This window comes from Antechinus flavipes, chromosome 2 (assembly GCF_016432865.1).
Source record: "Antechinus flavipes isolate AdamAnt ecotype Samford, QLD, Australia chromosome 2, AdamAnt_v2, whole genome shotgun sequence".
Taxonomy (NCBI): Eukaryota; Metazoa; Chordata; class Mammalia; order Dasyuromorphia; family Dasyuridae; genus Antechinus; species Antechinus flavipes.
In genome coordinates, this window is record NC_067399.1 from 663,120,085 (window position 1) to 663,127,148 (window position 7,064).

Genomic DNA, 7,064 nt, shown 5'->3' on the forward strand with positions numbered 1-7,064 from the left:
GAGGGAAATTTTTATGAAGATAAGCTTATCTACAATACATAGAGGGCAAAGAAATAGATAAAATTATAAGAGCAATGATGTGGAAGCTGGAGAAATCCTGGAGGATTCCTATAGGAGGTGACACCATGAGGAAATGATGAATTCTACAAGTCAGAGATGAGGCAAAGATAAAGTGGAGAGATGGAGTCTTATGTATGGAGAGCCACAAATGCACCAGTTAGTCTGGAACACAGAAAGTATGGAAAGGGGCCATGACGTGGGACCAATCCCACCGGTTAGACACATTTTGTGAAAGGCTTTAAATACCAGACAGATCCAGCCAGCCAAACACCCCGACCATGTTGCCATCTGTCCTCACTATTTCACTCTTTCCTTCCTAGATCCGCACCTTCAGACCAGAAACGAGGTGGGGGGAGAATGCCTCAGGGTTAGTAGAAGTCAGTTTGAGGATGATTCTGAATAAATAGAAGGATGGCATTTCTCAACAGAAATAGGGCAGTTTGGAATAGGAAAAGATTCTTATTTTGTGGGGGAATAATCCGTTTTGTTTTAGACATGCTTAGATTCAGAACCAGTGGGAGAGTCAGATGATATCAGGCAGGCATTTGGCCACGAGAGCCTGGAGTCATCTCATAAAGATGATAATTGAATCCATCCAGCTTAGGAGTTTGCTAAAAGAAGAGAGAAGGAGAGAGGAAAGAGGTCAGAGCTTTGGGAACATCTAAGGGTAGGAGACATCCGGCAAAGGAGACCGAGAAATGGTCAAACAAGTCAGGAGACAGGAGTATCTAAGGTAGGAGACATCCAGCAAAGGAGACCGAGAAATGGTCAAGTGAATCAGGAGACAGAAGTATCTAAGGGTAGGAGACATCCAGCAAAGGATACCAAGAAATGGTCAAACAAGTCAGGAGACAGGAGTGTCATAAGAATTCAAAGGAGAAATAAATGTCCTGCACAAAAACCTGCACAAAAGTAAGAAATGAGTCAAATGAGGGCTGGTTAGAGAAGGTTTGGAACTGAACTTAAGTTGGTCAATAAATATTAATTAATTGTTTTTTAAAATGTGATATTTGACACATTAAAGCTTCCAAATAAAGACTGTTTCCTAAAGAGAAAGGCCAACAGGAAATTGACCAGCACAACCCTACTGAGCAAATAGTCAATCCAGCTCTTTCCTAGGTCTCTACCCATAGTATTCAGTTATGATGGTTGATGATTGATTTTAATTGAAATCAATTGAACTCTAAAGTGTGTCTGGGAAGTTTCATTGCATTTAACTTTTATTGAAATTTGACAACATAATGTAGAAATCTGGGTGCCTTCTCTGCTTCCCTCTTTCCCATTTTAAATGGCAAAGAGGCTGAATTAGAGTCAAGAGATCTGGGTTCTCAAAGTGGCCCTGCCACTCATTGTCTCTGAAATGATATGCATCTATCTCTCCATCTTGAGCTCCAGCTGCTTCGTCTTTTAAATAATGGAGTTGCTCTAGATGAAAGCTTCTTTTTTATTATAGCTTTTTATTGACAAAACATATGCATGGGTAATTTTTCAACACTGACCCTTGCAAAACTTCTGTTCCAACTTTTCCCCTCCTTCCCCCCACCCCCTCCCCTATATGGCTGGCAGTCCCATGCATGTTAAGTATGTTAAAGTATATTTTAAATGCAATATATATGTACATATTTATACAGTTGTCTTACTGTACAAGAAAAATTGGATCTAGAAAGAAGGTAGAAAAACCTGAGAAGGAAAACAAAAATGCAAGCAAAAAATAACAGAAAGAGTAGAAATACTATGTTGTGGTCCATAGTCATTTCCCATAGTTCTCTCTCTGGGTGTAGCTGATTCTCTTCAATACTGAACAATTGGAACTAGTTTGAATCATCTCACTGTTGAAGAGAGCCACATCCATCAGAATTGATCTAGATGAAAGCTTCTTAAACTGCCATTCATGACCCTATATGGGGTCACGTATGAGTGTGGGGATTGTGAGAAATTTGACAACAGTAAAAGGTATCAAATATTTGACCAGGATTTAATTCTTTATGGAAAAATAAACAAGCGCATCCATCTCTGTTTGCAAATTTGCTTTAGTCTTTAACAAATGGTAAAAATTCTGTATATACAAATGAATTGTTTTAAAATTTCTTTATAGTTTTTTTCATCAGTAAATATTTAAATTGCATACTTTATATACCTATATATATATCAAGCAAAAAGGGTTGTGAGTGGGAGAAGTTTAAGAAGCCCTGGTCTAAATGATTGCTAAAGTCCCCTTTCATTCTGATGTTCTCTGATTCTAGATTAGAAGGATATTTTCTTTTCTAAATCTTCTGTTCATATAGGATTAGAAGGCTGGGAGGAGATAGGAAGAGAATGGGACAATTTTATGTATTCTTTTCCAGCTCATCTCCTCCATTTTTGTTCCTTTCTTACTTCTCTGTGTCTCTCCTCTTATTCTAATTCTCTTCTCAAATCAGATCTTCCTCTTCTCCATCCCTCAAACTGTGCCTATTTAGGGGAACTCTCTGTAATATTTTTCATGTGTATATGTGTGTGTGTGTGTGTGTGTGTGTGTGTGTGTGTGTGTAAGTTTTGAGACTTGATGCACAGGGGATCAAAAACCAATAGAGTTAGCTATACAAAGAAAGGAAGAAAGTACTCTACAAAAGAACAGAGATCAGAGGCACTGAATCATCATTTAGTCTGAGCCCTGGGTAAATTACTAATTGCAAGGATGCTGTAGGGCATGTCCTAATATATCTGTCATGTCCGAGCCTTCACTTCCCAGGCATTGGCTAATATACCTGTCCAGCCCCCATGGAACATTGGGTCACTCTGCTCACAAAGTCCTCCTCTGCTGCTTTCTCATATTATAGAGCTCTCAAAGGCTACACCAGAGGAAAGCAAGCTCTGACAGATTTTACCAGGCTGGAAAGACTTCAAATATGGTGCAGACAGACTGTCTGTTTTCTGCGGCCCATCCTAGTGAAGTATGGAGAAGCTAGCTCATTGCCAGCATGCTGACTGTTGTTTAGTAATTCCATGGCCATGGCAACTCGTAAAAGAAAGAAGACTACAAAATGATCCTTGCTCCTCTATGGTCCCCGTCTCCTTCTGCACTGACAGTAGCAAAGGTTTAGAAAAGGGGGCAGAGGGTGCTAAGGATTCCCAAGGTCACGTACAGTTTGGAAACATTAGTTTAGCTTTGGGGGCTCTAAATGTGAGCAAAACTCTTGCTATAAATGCAACTAGAGGGGGGAAAATGGCAGTTCAGTGGAAGGAGAGCTTACAGGTTCTCCTTGGAAAGGTGAACAGATGGAGAGAATTGGTTTTAGCCTGCATCCAAAGGCAACAAGCAGCAACATCATTTCATAGGGCATTTGGACCATCTCGTACTGCAGTGCTCGTGATGAACTTTTACAAAAGGACTGACATGAAAATAATTTCATCTTCTGCTCCAACATCTGTTGCGGAAGATGAAGAGGTAGTGAAATCCAATGAAAAATTCAATAAAAACCATACAAATTAAATCAATATATACTATGGTGACTTTAATGCAAAGGTTGGCATAGTGAAAATATGCTGGAAAATATGGTTTATGATGAGAAGGGAATGCGAGACGCCAAAGATCTGTACACCCCATAAAAACCTTATGCCTTTATGTCATTAAAACTTTGAGAAAAGAATCTGGAGCTTCCAGACATCATGAGCACAAATAGCATTTAAAAATGAAGCAGATTATGGTTGAACAAAAAGGAAATGGCTTGTTATTGAGATGGGAAACTATGACAGACCACCCACCTGTTAGGGCGGGGATCAGATTAGCACGAAACTAAAAGAAAGAATAAAATGAAACAAAGAAAGAATAAAAATGAGAAAAGAATATGACATGCAATTAAAACAATCCCTACCTGTCCTACTTAACATATTATTGATTCTGGAAAATGGAAAATAGACAGAAGAAAGCACATTGAACAGAAGTTTAACTGATATAAACCATTGCCTTAATGAGAGAACCAAAAGACCCTAAAAGTTTCCTTAGTCAACAAAACTTGATCTGCTTGTCAAACAAAGATATGGCAGCCAATGTAATGCCAATTTAGAATATAAACTCATTTGCAAACTCGCATGGAAGAGTGCAGTAAATTGTAAACAGTATTACCTCATAAAACGGAAGCTTTGGAAGGAAAAAAACAGAATAAAGAAAGTTTGGCAAGAGACCCAACTATATGCTATGTTATCAAAAGGGTATTTAAGAATGAAAGTGGAAGAAAACAATTAGACAAAAGATAGAAAAGGAATCTGTAAAGATTTTCATAATATTCTTTTCATTAATTATCACAGTGGAATTCCATTTGCATTCTTAACATCACAGACCCTGTTATGCTTCTTGAGTAAAGGAAAATGACACTGGAGAAAAGGAAGATGGGAAAAGCAGATGGACTAGACTGAGTATATCTGCTGGAGGCAAAACAATTTTGAAAGCATGAAGGGATTGATTTTCAAGGTACCTGAAGGAGGAAAAGTTAGCAAAATGTGTGAAAAATCTCAGACTTTATTATTACCAAAATAGATGACCAAGAGAGCACCAGTGACTGCCAAAACATAGGCCTTATTTCCCATCAACATAACATTTTAATGTTAATAGTTTAAATACAATGCGAAGACATCAGGACAGAGAAATTAGAAGAACACAGGCAGGGACCCAGAATTGAACAACGACAGGTTGGATTGCCTTTGAAGAATTGCAACGTTCTTTCAGGAAACCCCCAAACCTCTTCCTGAAACAAACTCATCTTTCTACCTATAGCAGTAGATTTCAGGTGATGTATGGCTGTAAGTCACCCAACATGACAGTCTCTAAAGAATAGAAGTTAATGATCACTCAAAGGGAAATGGAAAGGCCCATCATAAGCGTGAGTGGTAGTAACACAGTACAAAGAATGATATGAGAGAATTGGGATAAAGGATGTCTACTAAGAAATGTAAGATTGAAAAAAAAAGATCACAAAGGAGGGAAAGGGACCCACATGTGCAAAAATGTTTGTGGCAGCCCTCTTTGTAGTGGCAAGAAATTGGACACTGAGTGGATGCCCATCAATTGGAGAATGGCTGAATAAATTGTGGTATATGAATGTTATGGATATTATTGTTCTATAAGAAATGATCAGGAGGAGGATTTCAAAGAAGCTTGGAGAGACATGAACTGATGCTGAATGAAGTGAGCAGAACCAGGAGATCATCGTACACAGCAACAAGATTATACGATGATCAATGATGGACGTGGCTGTCTTCGACAATGAGATGATTGATTCCAGTTTCAATGATCTTGGGATGGAGAGAGCCATCTGCACCCAGAGAGAAGACTATGGGAACTGAGTGTGGATCACAAAATAGCATTTTCACTCTTTTTTGTTATTGTTTGCTTGCATTTTGTTTTTATTCTCATTTTTGATCTAATTTTTCTTGTGCACCAAGATATTTGTGGAAATATGTGTAGAGGAATTGCACATGTTTAATATATATTGAATCACTTGCCATTTAGGGAAAGAGGTGGGGGAAGGAGGAAAAAAAATTTAGAACACAAGGTTTTATAAGAGTGAAAATTGAAAATTATCCATTCACAATTCTTCCGCTGTGCTCTAATCATAAAAGACACTCAGCAGTTATTCTGTTGGTTGGTTCAGAATAGGTAAGAAGGAGTAGAAATGCAGGGAAAAATAATCTCAAGGAATTTAATCTTGCTTAGAAAATTTGCTTCTTCAATGTAATTCAGTGTAAAAAAAAAAGCATGTATTAAGCACCTACTATGTGCAAAGCATGGAACTACATTTTCATGGCACTCAAGGCTCTCCCATTCTGTTAATGCAGCATAAAAAAAAGATAATTAAACATAACGTGATTTAAAAAGGAAGAGTTCATAACAAGAGTGGAAAGAACAATAAAAGAAGGTTTTGTGGAGTCAGGGAGAAGGCTCCTTGGAGCTCAATATGCTCTCCAGTGCTTTCTATAATATCCTTAACAGTTCTGCCTGAACTCTTCCAGGAATGAAGTTCACTGCCTTATCATCGCTGTTCCCATCCTATTCCATTCCATCACCAGTCCATTCCATTCCTATTCCTAAGGATTAGGAAGTCTTCCTTGTACTGATCCAAACTTAAATGGACCTTCCCTCCATTGTTCTCAAGTTTTGATTTTCCCCTCTGGGACAAAGCAAAGCAAATTTCAACATGAAAATCCTGTAAATCCTGGAAGACAGTGATTCCAAACTACTTAAATCTTTTCTACAATTAACATTCCCAGTTTATTTTTTTAATTTATAAAATTGTTGGCAATTATTTATAAAATGAACATTTCAATATACAAAGAAGAATAAAAAAAGAAGGAAAATGACCTTTTGATATGGAAATATTCTTTTAAAATTCACACAAAATTTAGCATGGTAGTAACAAAATTGTCGGTTCATGTCATCTTTTAAATGGTCTCTTATTTTCTTTAGTGTATTTTTAAAACATTTTCTTTAAATTCTTTTTTTCAATCTCTAACCTTAGCCATTAATTCACTTGCCCCCCAAATAGAGCTCCTCATTATAACATATGTCCACATTCAAACAGAACCAATCAGACTGTGGGCCATGTCTGAAAAATGCACATCTCATTTTTTATCTCAAGTCTGTCACTTCTCTGTCAAGAGCTAGGAGTCATATATCATCATCAATCTTTTGAAGAAGTGATTGATCATGGCAACAGAATCCTGCTGTCTTTCAAAATAGTTTTCCCCTATATTTTTGGAATCTTCATGTAAGTTGTGTTCCTGGCTCAGCATACTTATTTATAAGCAAGTTGTTGTTCAGTCACGCAGCTTTATGTTTTCATATTTGACTTTATGCGATCCCACGTTGTTGTCCATGAGGCTTTCTTGGCAAAAGTATTGGAGTGATTGGCCATTTCCTTTTCCAGTATGTTCCCATTTTACAGATGAGGAACTTTGGCAAATACAGGTTAAGTGATTTGCTCATGGTCACATAATGTCTAAGGCTAGATTTAAACTCAGGACATCCA